The following is a 13,972-nucleotide window of genomic DNA, read 5'->3' on the forward strand; positions in this document are numbered from 1 at the left end:
GACAAATTAGGCTGGTTTGTGCTGTAGTTCAATCCATAAACTCCTGGCTAAAAAAGTCTTCAAAAAATATTCACAGAATACCTCTAAGTAAAGTTCATGACAGTTATATCTGTATAATTCTTCTAAGGTCAGGATAAAAGCATTTGTTCCCAACATTTAAAATCAACAGGTTCTGTTGAATTCATGGATCCAGAATTTTATGGATTCACATTCATATCTCAAAATTTTATCAAGATGAATTTCACCAAAACACTTTTCTTATTGAACTTGTCTATTTCTTTTTACTTTTCAAATCCAAATAGCATATTTCCTCCAAGATCTTCCTGCGAATTCTTACCTTCCTTTAATTCTGTCAATATCTGTTTACTACTTTTTTGTTTCCTTATGTATCCCTTTCTTCCAATCTTATCCACACTGGTACTCACATTGCTCACACTTCTGTCAGAACTTTCCTTTTCCTCTTCCCTCCAATAATGCCCTCAATTTTATTATTCTTTTTTCCTATTCATGATCGTGGATATTTTGATGATGTCTAAACAGACCTATATTTGCATCTGTTTAATATAAACTTTAGAACTATCAGATATTTTTCCCCTAAATCCATTATTTCCACCTGTGGTTCTTATCACTAAGAACATAACTAACACAGTTACCAGCCAAACGGGTGGAAGCCTTTTATATTTCTTCTTACCTTTCTACTCCCTCCTATTAGATAAGATGAATGATCAAGATTTACTCAGTTTTTATCACTAATATGATTTCTTTTTTTTTGGAGCTTTTATGACTTTCTTTAATTGTGAAAATACTGTACAGAGAGGTTACAATTACATGGGCAAGATAATGAGCACATTTCTTATGAAGCATTTTAGCCTCCTCCTTTGTTTCCCCTTCCTATCCCTTCCCATCCTCCCCCAACCCCAAACCTCCCCCCCCCACTAAAGTTGTAAAGTTCGTTTTCGACATAACGACTTACACAATATGATTTCTCTGTACTCCTTTTTATGCCCCTAACACCAGCCTGTTTTATTTCCTCATCACTGTCACCTAGTCCTAAAACAACCATTTTGAAAGTACGCTTTTCCCTCATAGTCTTTTCCTATTGGTCCTCTCTATCACCAAATTACTCTCTTTGTAAGCACACAGAGTGAAGAGCTCAGACACATATTCTAGTATCATTATTTACTCACTACATTGATTGTTGGCCTTACCTTTCTCATGTGTAAATCAATGTAATCTAACAGAATTAATGAAGAATATATTTGTTGACTTCTAGAGCAAGAATAAAGAAAAGTGAAGAGTCCTTACATTTTCCACTTTACCTTACAAATAAGGAAAAAGTCAAATTCAGTTTGTTGGTATAAAGTCACAAATTGTTTCATGTAGAAATAAAAATAAGTTTTACCTCCTGGCTCTAAGGCCTATGTCCTTTCTAGGTAACTACAGATATGAAAGTGATATTATGTAAATTGGGTCATGTCTTTACAGCTGTATTGCAGAACATACTCAATATATCATTTGAAAACATTGGTTACTGAATAGTATCTATATGAGAATGTTATTTGAACTAATCCCACTAAGTTGAAAACTACACTTTAGTCCATCAAAATGTGGAAATAAACGATTTTATTTATAAGGAAATAGTACCATCAAGAAAAGTGAGTATACATTAGAGAGACTGCAGGAATTAGGGTTTTTACGGTCTCTGCCTGTTTATGTGAATGGATTTATTGATGTTGAAACTCTCCTCTTGTTATTCTTATTGTATGTAATCCAACGCTGTTTATTACTATGTATTCAATGTGGGAAATCTAGCTGTAAAAATGTGTAATGGTTTTTTTTCCTTTTCAATCCCAACAATGACATTATCAGGCTACACTGCGGTCATCATCGTATCCATCAAAATTATTATTAACATCAAAAGTGCTAACTATTGAAAGTCTGATATGTATCTATGATTTTGCGATTATTTGTTTTTTGATTAATAATTTTAATGTTAACATTGTGCATGCATCCATATTAAAATTTTGAACAAATAAACAAAAAAACTAAAGCATATCAGGTAGCTTGACTATGTGCTTATAAAAAATTATGGAATAGATTTTTGAAGTATTGCAAATTCCTAACCAGTATGAATTAACTTCCTCTCTCCCCACCACCACACACAAGTATTTATGAGTTTGAATAGAATTATTTCAAGTAATATACTGCAAATTTTACTATAATATCATGTGCATATCTGAACTTCCTCTGAACGTAATAAACTCTACATTCTATTGAAATATTAGTTATTTTATTCTAGGAAACTTTAGGAAAAATAGAGTGTATATCTTTGAATGTAAAAGTTAAAAAATATTAGCATAAAATTTTAGAGGGAGTCTGTCTTCAGAAATATATATATATATATATATATATATATATACACACACACACACACACACACATATATACATATATATTGTATGTAGAAAGACATACATTTTTAGAGATTATTTTTCACCAGAAATATATACATATACCTAAATTTATGTGTAGAACGATGTACGTTATAGTGAAACAAAAATCTTAAAAACATAATTAAAATTTAAAAAATACATCAAACCAAGTGCCATTGACTCAAGCCTATAATTTGAGCTATTCTGGGTAATGAGATCTTAGAATTGTGTTCAAAACTATCCCAGTCAAAAAAGTACTTGTTAGATTCTTATCTCCAATTGACCACTAAAAACAGGAATTAGCTCCGTGCTTCAAGTTGTAGAGTGATGCCTTTGAGCATAAAAAGGCTTAGGGACAATGCCCAAGCCTTGCAAACAACAACGAGAACAAAAAGAACAAGAACAAGAACAACAACATATATCACATTAATTTCATAAAAACATCTTTTAACTGCTGTGAACATTTCTTAGAATGCTTCTTTAGCCTACATCGGGGGGAGGCCTGGGTGGGGGACGGGGGGTTGTATGGAAAGGGATGGGAAGGGGAAACAAAGGAGGAGGCAACAGTGCTTGATAAGAAATGTACTCATTACCTTGCCCGTGTAATTTTAACCCCTTTGTACGGTATTTTCACAATAAAAAAAAGAAACATGAATATATGCCCCTGGAAAATGTTAAGTAACAATTATAGAATAAATTTCATTTTCGACATAACGACTTGTACATCTCGTTGTTGCAATGGGTCAACCTGTATCCCTATTTAATTGTAACCATTCTGTACAGTATTTTCACAATAAAAAAATCTTCTATTAAAAAAAAAGTATAGAATATTTACCTCTATGTTAAAGACGTGACTATTTAGATTGCTTAAGATATTTAGGTAATTTTTAGGAATTAATAATAATGATAATATATTGGGTCTTGTCATTTATTCTATTTTATGATAGTAATAAAATGATATTTGCAATGATTATAAAAATTTTTCTTGTTTGTTATTTGAATTATAATAAGAGATAAACATTTTTAAATATTTCCATAAGAAAGGATAATTTTAATGGTATCAATTCTTTTGTAATTTCAAAACAATTAAGAAAATTATTCCAAAGCTGTTTTGCTCTAAGACTACATTTGTTTTCTTGTTCGAGTTTTCATATGTTAGTAGAAATTAAAATTCCAAAAATTCAATGGATCTTGGCATTCAGGAACATCTTCATAGATACTAATATTGGAGTCCCTTAAGTGGAATTGTTTTATTTCATTTGTTATTTTCACAAATAAATCAAGATGATTGTGTATTTTGTTTCTTTTCACTGCTATTGGCTCTTATCTTGAGAATATTTTTTTTCTAGCAAAGAAGAGGAAAGTAATTGGATTGAGCAAGTAACATGGCTTTCGTAAAATGTACATGCATAGATTTAGGTCTTCTGTCATTTGCTAAAAGTTTCTTCCAGAAAATGTTATCAATTACTTATAAGTGATGCATAATTCCTAGATATTCCAGTTATCAGATCCACTTTTTGATTGAGTTATCTCTGTATAAACTCAAAAAATTACCAAAATAAACAGAATCACATCTTTGTTTTAAAAACTGTAGTTTACAAAGAATTTTTAGCCAACAACAAAAACATCTTTTTAGGTATTCTGCAATTTGTGTGAATTATTTTTAACTATATATATATATATATATATGTATATATATATATATATTTTTTTTTTGCGGACATGAAATTCACAAGTAATATATTTATCTCCTTTTATTGTATACATTTTAGTGCTTTGGAAGTGAATGGTACAATCAGAGGTTTTCCAAGACTAATTTTCACAAACTTGCATTTCTTCAAATAGAAATACTGTAAATTTTATTGAACCATAAGATATGTATTAAATGTTTTCTTCATGCATTTGTTTGTAACGTATTTATAGGATTGTTGCTTTGTTGCTTTGTATGTCCCTCCCCCTCAGTATAACCCCTGCTTTCACTGTATTTGATGTCGGTATAATTTGTGGAGGGGAAGGGGAAAAACGAGTCGTTTAAATAAGGATACAGGTGAACCCGTTGCAGCAATAAGAAGTACAAGTTGTCAAGTCGAAAACGAACTTTACAACTTTGGTGGGGGGGAAGGATTAGGTGGGGTGTGGGGGGAGGCTGGGAAGGGATGTGAAGGGTAAAAAAAGTAAGAGGCTACAATGCTTGATAGGAAATGTACTCATTATCTTTCCCATGTAATTGTAACCCCTCTGTACAGTATATTCACAATAATAAAAATAAAATAAAATAAAATAAAAAAAGAAATGCTGTAAATTTTAGAATAGACATTAAAATAGATACAAAATTAAGTTACAGGAATTTGTCCTCCATATATCCTTTATAGTGTGTCTTTTCAAAATTTGTTTTAGGATTATTTCCAGATTCTCACACATACTATTCAAGTGCACTGTCAATGAACTACATTCCCTGTCCAAATAAGTTTTTTACTTTTCTTTACTAATACATAGATGTGTAATGGCTGGATCATATACAATTCTCTTTGACCTTTAGAAGACTTGAAAACTTGCTTGCAAAATTGATTGCAGTATTATACAAATCATTCTGCTATCTAGAGTATATCAATTTCTCCGCAAATGCATTACTATAATTTCTGTCATCTTTTTATATTATGGTCATAGAAATGAGTTTTATTTTTATTTTTTCTTAGATACTAAAGAGGAGTTTAATTCATTTGCTCTTCTTATTGACCATTAATTTACATATGTTCTTTAAAGAAATAACCTGGTCAGGAAAAAATTTATATGTAATTAGAAGATATAAAAGTAGTTAAGACTCAGGATCAATGTCGAATTAACATTGTAGCATTAACAAATATGTGCCCTCTATCTGTTGGATATGTCTTCACTTTTTTCATAGAATTATGAAAGGTCATTAGTTGATATTAACCCATTTATTCTTGCTTTTCTTTAGCCACTAATGTTTTCCATTTCAAATGTTTAGAAAACTTTACTGATCCAATGTCATGAATTTTTACATTTACATATTATTAGTTTTTATATCTCACATTTAGTTTGATAATCATTTTTTATTTTAAATTTTTGTATAAGGTTTAAGGTAGTAGTCCAAGATCATTCTTTAAATCTAGAGAAGAAATAGTGCCAATACACCTATTTAAAATTCTATTTTTATTTGATAAAGTTCATGGCATCCTTTTAAAAATCTTTTGACCATAAAACTAAGAATTTATTTTTAATAAATCTGTTACATTCTTCTGGGTGTCTGTTCTTATAGTAGAGCTATTTTGTCCTCACTACTAAACATGGTAATAAGATTCAAATCTAGTATGAGGTTTCAAGCAACACCATTTTACAAAATTGTTCTGAATGATCTGTATTCCTTGAACTTACATGTGAGTTTATTGAGCAGGTGGACCAATATCCAATAACACAGTTATCTAGATGTTTGATAGTCACTCATATTTTGCACCTTGTGAAAACACAAGGCCCCAGAGATTATATATAGAAAAATGTCTTTAGAGAATGCTTGAAGCCACTAAAATTAATTTAGGAATGAGTTAAAATTTAGATAACATTACAGCATAATAAAGCTGAATGATAATGACTTGAGAGCTGTACTACAGAGGAGAGTGAGAGGGGACAGAATGATGGACCATATAGGAGCTGTATGCCATTAGTACTTTGTTTCAAAAGACAGAAAGACTACAGAGAATCGAGGCAGGAAAATAATCAACATGTCCTGAAACATGTTTCTTTTTAATCCACCTAATAGTGTGGGCTGAGAGTCAGAGAAGATTGGAAAAATAAAATAGAAAATAAAGCATTGTATAGACCTCTTACAATGTAAATAAATTATAATAGGAATATGATAATTATTTTCCAAAGAAATAAGAGAAAGAATAAGTAAAGTCTAATGGAAAAATGAAGAGAGAAAAGAAGCAAAGTAAAACATTTATCAATAACAAACACAAGGGTTTGAAAATGGAAAGGCAGTAGAAATATTCTAAATAACAATAAAATTTGCTAACGTGGATAGTATATGGATCACATTTTGTCATATATAATTTTGAAAAATCACTAGTAATGAAAATTTTAAAGTCATAATTTAAAACACTACATTACAACTAGACAGTATAGTGCAGTGCAAAAACCTTGGCCTAGCATTTGTGAAACCATGGATCTGACCCCCCAACATTACAAAGTACACACAAAGCACACACACACATACACACAACCACACGCACACACACACACACACACACACACACACACACACACACACACACACATACCACGTACACACATTTAGAATATTGATATTATTATATTAAACCGAGGAATTTATCACAAATAGTAAAAGAAAGTTAATATATGAAATAATAATATTGCTCATACTGTATAAAAGTTTAGGAGAAATAAAAGACAATACACTTGGATTCTTATAGATTAAGTAAATTGAAAATTAAGAAATAGAACACATGAGAACCTTTGCAAACATGTTTTAAATAATAAACATTTTGAAACATGTATCATTTTATTTTGACAAAAGATTGAGGTTACTGGTGTTTTAATTCAAGATTTAGAATATGATATCCAGGTGCATGCTCCATATCTTGCTATTGATGGCTATATCTCTAATCATTTCACTATGGATATTTTTAGAATAAAGTCTCATAGTTTCCCAGGCTCTCCTGAATTACAAACCTATTTGCAATTCCTCCTATAGCTAGAAAACGAAGCCACAAATCACCATGCCCAGCTCAAACTTTTTTAAATTCAAGTACAAGAAAGTAAATTTTCAAAAAGTGACCAGGTAATGAAGCCTTTTTTAATAAAGTATGTGTTTCTTGAAAATACAGTTAGTATTTGTTACCTGGAAAAATATGTTTAGAACTATAAGAAAATAAATTTATTTAAATTCACCAACCATATTAAATTAAGAAAATAATTTCGTATATTCACATGTTAAATATTTTAAAAGCAAAATATATGTGTCTGATTAATTTATCTGTGTGAAAATCATGCAATTAAATTAACTAATCCTGCAGCTCTGAAAAAAGAATTACCCTAATGAAACAAAAGAAAATAAATAATTAAGTTCAAAATTTGAAATTTAGAAAATAAAATGAAGTGTACTCTTTAGGTGACAAGTAAATGTAAACCTTCTGTATATCAATTTTATAATAAAAATGCATGAACAAAGAAAGAAAAAGTGCCCATTGATCAATAGCAATTGCAAAAGCATCAGTACTTGTATGAGTGTACAAAAAAATCGATGGAGGGGATAACAATGTTCCTTCCATAAGGAATGTACTCATTATCTTACTTATGAAAATGTAACCCCTAAGTAAATTACCTTTACAATAAAATTAAATTGAAATTAAAAATAAACCAAAGAATATACCAATTAAGAATTCTTAGATGGAATGCTCTGCCTCCATCAGAAAAAATGACATTGCCCCATTTTTTAGGAAATGGAAACACTTGAAAAAATTATATTGAGTTAAGTAAGCCAGGCCAAAAGAAACATAGGTTCCATGGTTTCCCTTATCTGCAATAACTAGTATTTGTCTGAGTCAAGTAGAAAAGGTCAGATAAGTTGATGTTAGGTGAAATGAACCCCAAGATAAGTATTCAAAATTTTTTTCTTTCATGCGATTATTTCCGACATATCTATAACATTATTTCTTTGTTGTTTTATATGTCCCTCCCCCACGGTATAACGCCTGCTTTCACTGTATTTGCTGTTGGTATAATTTTTGGAGGGGAAGGGAAAAAACAAATAATTTAAATAGGGATACAGGTGGGCCCATTGCAACAATGAGATGTACAAGAGGTTATGTCGAAAAACAAACTTTACAACTTTGGCTGTGGAGGGGCGGAGGATTGGGTGGGGGGGAAGAGAAGGGGATGGGAACGGATGGGAAGTGGAAACAAAGGAGGAGGCAACAATGCTTGATAAGAAATGTACTCATTGTCTTGCCCATGTAATTGTAACTCCTCTGTACAATATTTTAACAATAAAAAAAAATTCTTAGAAGCCATTGGTTAAAAACTTAGTAAAGAACTGCCCCAAGTACACAAGGAACATATTTTGATGATACAATTTAAATACTTAAACTTCAACAGAGAAGCAAAAAGTTTAAAAACTGTTATACAGTAAAGTAATAAATCAGAATGTATTACTATAATCATCATTAGACGAATTTTTAGTGGTAGTCAAATATGTAAGAAATGAGGCAATTTGCCATTCATTTGCACTTAAGAAGTGAGGAAGAATTTTCTAGGTCCTTTTAAATATATCATAAGTTTAACGAAGAAACTATTCTGTCACATCATATGATAATCAGATAAAGATTATATTAGAGCAAAGAACAGATTCTACTATGTTTTTGGATGTTAGGGTATATACTTATTTTGGTGGGGATTTCAACTTCGTGTATTGTTCTTGCTAGGCTGGCATCATATCAGTTGTTAATTTTAGGGTAGGGGTTCCCTTTCCACAAGAACATGCACCTGATCTGTCCTTTTAGCCTTCCCATCATCAAAGGCATCAGAGTTGCACTATCTACCATGGCTGGCCTTGATCCTGCCGTCCTTCCAATTTTAGTCTCTAGATAGTGCAAGATGGTGGAAATGATCCAATGCACCCAGCTATAGATTATGGAAGTACACTAAAATGTGGCCTGGGTTCTGTTCTCAAGCCTCCTAAGTAGTTAAGAGTACAGTTGGGAGCCCTGGTGCCAAGCAGTAAATATTTTTAAACAATTAGACATACATGACTTAGACTTGTGATTACCTCAGGAAAAGTATAAAACAGCAGTGAAGCATAGAGTACAGGCAGCATTTTAACAAGCTACTCAGAGACTGAATCAGCTTAGCTAGCTACTCGGGAGGCTGAGATCTGAAGACCACTGTTCAAAGCCAGTCCAATCATGACAATACATGTGATTATCTCCAAAAAACCATAAGTGGAGTAGTGGCTTAAGTGGTAGACCACTCTCCTTGACCACAGAAGCTTTGGGAGAGTGTCTAGACACTATCAAGCCTCAGCAATGAATAATGCATGAATGAGTAATGCACATGCGTGTGTGTACACGCACATGTGTGCATGCACACACACACAGAAATGATTATTTCAATGCAGAGTTCTTTATGTTTTTACCTTGCTGTACTTTATTTCCCTGTATTAGTCCACCAATTAACAAAGTCAGCTAAGCACCTATTTACATACAACTCATCATGTTTCTCTAAAGTCTACTCTCTTTTTGGAAGCCTGCTTTTATTTGACATAAAAGTAAATTATTCAGGAAGTGAAGTAATCTCCCTCAACTCTGTAGTGTTAGCTGATTTTTTAGGCTCTCCCTAGCAATATGATTCTGTGAAATCTTGCATCAAGCAGCGTATTTCATTCATGAGAAGGGAAGCCTCTGTCAAACAATTAGTAATAGGTTTTTCTCCTCCTGGCAAGCATCTGAGTTTTATTATATTTGTATAATTCATGATGAGTCTGTGAATGCCAAAGACTGCTGTGAAAATAAAAAGACCCTTCTCAGTGATTAGCATTTGTATACCATTCCTAGATATGAAGGTGTTTAAATATTACTGAAATTGCTTTGGAATAAATAAAGTTCAGCTTGACTATCTTGAGAAAGAAGAATTGGTTTCTCAGCACTTTAGGTAAGAACTTGAGTGAAAGAAACCAAAGGAAAAATGAGGAACCACTGAATACATATATTCAAATGAAACAAACGAACCCAAAGAAAACACAAATTAATTCAGTACTCAAGAACCTGCAGGAAATGCAAAGATTTATTTAAAAAATCAGCTATGGTAAGCTTATGAAAAACCTGACTATATGGGAGTCTACTGTTGTGAGGATAGTGGTTAAAGCCCAGACTGGACATAAAGATCTGTACACAATGCCAGACACCTGTTAATCTAAATTCCAGGAAGAATAACATCAAGTGGACTGGGCCCATGATCATACACAAGTAGGAAGCCAGATTATATCTGAAAATTTATCTGGATAATTTAGGGCTGGGGGCATGACAAACTGGTAAGAACACCCATTTAGGAGACACAAGACACTAAATTCAAACTTTAATATTATGGATGTTAAAGAAAAAAGCTATGACTTCAAAGAATTGGAATAATTGTAAGATTTGAGTATTTGTGTGGAGAAAAATCCATTAGAGAGATAGAGTGAACCCATGTTGCAATGCTTTCTACTTAAGTGATAATGTTATGTGGTACTCCAGACATAACAGAGTTACCTTGCAAAAGTAACTGAGCATGGATGTGCATTTGAGTGATGAAAATACTCTATTTACACAGGTATTATTTAAATAGATTTTTTCGGTAGATTGTAGTTTTTGAAATAAGAGCCTGGGTGATACCCCTGAGCATTTTCTCCACATGTGACCACTTAATTTATTTTAAATTAATTAATTAATTAATTAGTTTGATGCTAATACTAGAGCTTGAAGTCAGGGCCTGGCTCTGTCCCAGAATTTGTTATTTTTTTGTTTTAGTTTTCTCAAGGCTAGCATTTCACTGCTTGTACCACAGCTCCATTTCTAGCTTTTGCTGGTTACTTTCAAATCAAAATCTAATGGACTTTTTTTTCTTGGTCTGGTTTCAAACCACAATTCTCAGATTTCTTCTTTCTGATTAGCTAGGATTAAAGCCATGATCCACCAGTGTGGCTTCTACTTTTTCCTCTATACTTATTTAATGCACATATTTAGATAATTATGTAAAACTGAGAGTATAGAAGAAAGATGTACATTCATGATATTGTCCTGTCACAAATTCAAGTTAGTAATGTAAATTTCTTCCTAAGACCATACAAAAAAATTCCATAATATAGTGTAAGAGAACTCACTATTGAACAGATGAGCTTTAAGAGCTTTCTAGTAGATCCATTATTTATTGTTACTCAACATTAGGAAAAATGTATAATGCAGTAAGTAAAATGGAAGTCCTTTGGAAGACTACTTAAATTCCTTGTTTTTTTAAAGACACTTGTTTTCATCTAAAAAAAATAGGCCTGTCTATTGTCTTCGTGTGATTTTGATGATTGAATATGCTTAATGAAAAGTCAAAATGTATTAGTAGTCCTTTGTTATCAATTCTGACTTTTTCTTTTTGGAGAATATAATGATCAAAGCAATAGTTCAGAATCAGCAAGCAAGAGGTCAGAATCATGCTTCCAGTGCAAGTGGGTCACCAGTAAGTAATCCTCAATACCAGTTTCCACAAAGTTTTCTCACAGATACAATCAGCCTGCCTTTTGTAGCTGCTTTCCTAGCCTGTACCTATTCCTTCATTGTACAGGAAAAGTGTGATTCAACTGATTTCAGTCAGATCTGTTACTAGTGCTATCAAGGATTTAGATTCTTATGTAGGCTATTAAAAAGGTATTTACTAATTTCAAGTAAATACATAAATTCTATTTCCATCTTTTTTTTAAAAAAAAATTCTGCTTGTTCTATAAATTGATCAGAGGCATGGATTTTGTGGATAGCTCATCTATGTCTTTCATGGCTCTCATAGATAATATGATTGCTCCATAATTATCCTAATTTATATTGTTTTATATTTTGGGTCGCATCATTTCACTTTCTGCACTGCCATTTCCCAAATCATTTATATAGGAGGCATTATTTCATATTTTCTCATTCCTAGAATAAGTTGCACATGAAGACACCACTGGTCCTCATTTTCAGTCTGTACTTTGAATATGGAGGAACATCTTTCCTCTGCTCTCCATTTATTCCCTAATCTCCAGTTAGAATAATTTCGAATAGTAAAAATGGAAAAAGAAAATAAATCATGGTGAAAAAACATACGCAGAGAATTCACCAGATATTTCTGACCAGGTCAACCAACATGAACTATTAGGGAAATACATGGACACCTCATTTCCACTGGTACTCAATGTATCTGGTTAGGCAATTCTGATGAAGATGAGAAACAAGATGAAAATATGAGGAATGGTAAAAATTGCAAGAAAAAAAATGGAGAAGGTTCCAAGCAAATTTCTTCTTTGGGCTGCTGAAAATAACCAGCTTACTACAGTGCAGAGAATACTTTCCAAAAAGGCTACTCATGGGAATACTAAGGATGACGATGAGTATACCCCTCTTCATCGGGAAGCCTACAGTGGACACTTAGACATTGTCCGTGAGTTGGTGGCTCAAGGGGCACATGCAATAACTGTAGATGGCTGGACACCCCTGCACAGTGCATGTACGTGTAATAATACCAGAGTGGCTTCTTTCTTCTTCATGATGCAGATACCAATGCCCAAACTAAAGGCTTCTTGACCCCCTTGCATCTTGCTGCTGGTAATTGAGATAGCAAAAATACACTGGAACTGTTGAACCAATATGTCAAACCAGGTCTGAAGAACCACTTGGAAGAAACTGCATTTGATATTACCAAAAGGATAAGTATGTATCACTACCTCTTTGAAGTTGTGGAAGGCTGTACAAATTGTTCTCCTAAATCCTAATGATTCGGTTAATTTTCTTAAATTTCAAAAATGTCATTAATTCCTTTTTGTCAATACAACATATTTTCACAATCCAAATAACAACAATATCTTATAGTAACAATTCACGGATTCTGTGGAGTTCTTCAAAGTGAATTGTCTGCTTTTGATGTCAAAATGTATTCAAGAGTTTTTGTATACATCTATAATGATTTATGCAGAGTTTGTGATTTTGTTGATCGGAAATAATTTTAACTTATCTGTTGAAATGAGTAGTATAGAAACTAAAGATATTTCCATTGTTTGTCTGAAAAAGTATATTTTAAAATATTCTATATTCTATGTTTGTATAGTGTCCATAATCTCTTTTATTCTCTCCTAGATATAATACATTGAATTCTACATTGTTTTATAACATATAGGTTCATTAATGTGTCCTTTCAGATTGCATTCCATACAGAAACAGTTTAAGATTCCTTTTTTTTTCCCTAGTTCCTTTTAGTATTATATTTCTTTGGGATAAAACGACAATGTTGTCTAATTTCAAAAGTTGTGTAAAGGTTATGCTATGTAAAGGCCTTTCTAAGGTGAAAATTTAATACACTGATATCAAAGTAACTTTTAATTATATGAATTAGGTGTATTGTTTCACTTGTAATTTTGTAATCAACTTTTTAATAGCTGTTTTACATTTCTTGCATCTGAAGAATGAAAAATTTTGAATACTTCACAAATTTTCATATCATCCTTGTACAAGATGTTAATCTCTGTATTGTTGTAATTTTGGTATACAAGCTGCTGAAGAATGTAGTATCCTGCAAATTTTAGTAGTTAATGATGAAATATTTATAAAGACTTATATGCTTAAGTGCCTATTTGTAACAAGGAAACTTTATTATTCCTAAAAATGCTATTAATCTTATTTCCCTAAAATTCTGTGAATAGTTGAAAAAAAATGTTGTTCAGTTGATTGCTCACATTTGCAATTTTTTTGTCAATGACTATTTTAAGTTCTTTTCATTTAGAATTTGATCAT

At 31.9% G+C, this 13,972-nt stretch overlaps 1 pseudogene; it reads right to left on the reverse strand.

Moving 5' to 3' along the window:
* Positions 1-13,647: 13,647 nt before the first annotated feature.
* LOC122123108 lies at positions 13,648-13,743 on the reverse strand (annotated as a pseudogene).
* Between the last annotated feature and the right edge of the window lie 229 nt (positions 13,744-13,972).

Source organism: Dipodomys spectabilis, unplaced genomic scaffold, assembly GCF_019054845.1.
Source record: "Dipodomys spectabilis isolate Male_0828 unplaced genomic scaffold, ASM1905484v1 ptg000220l, whole genome shotgun sequence".
Lineage (NCBI taxonomy): Eukaryota > Metazoa > Chordata > Mammalia > Rodentia > Heteromyidae > Dipodomys > Dipodomys spectabilis.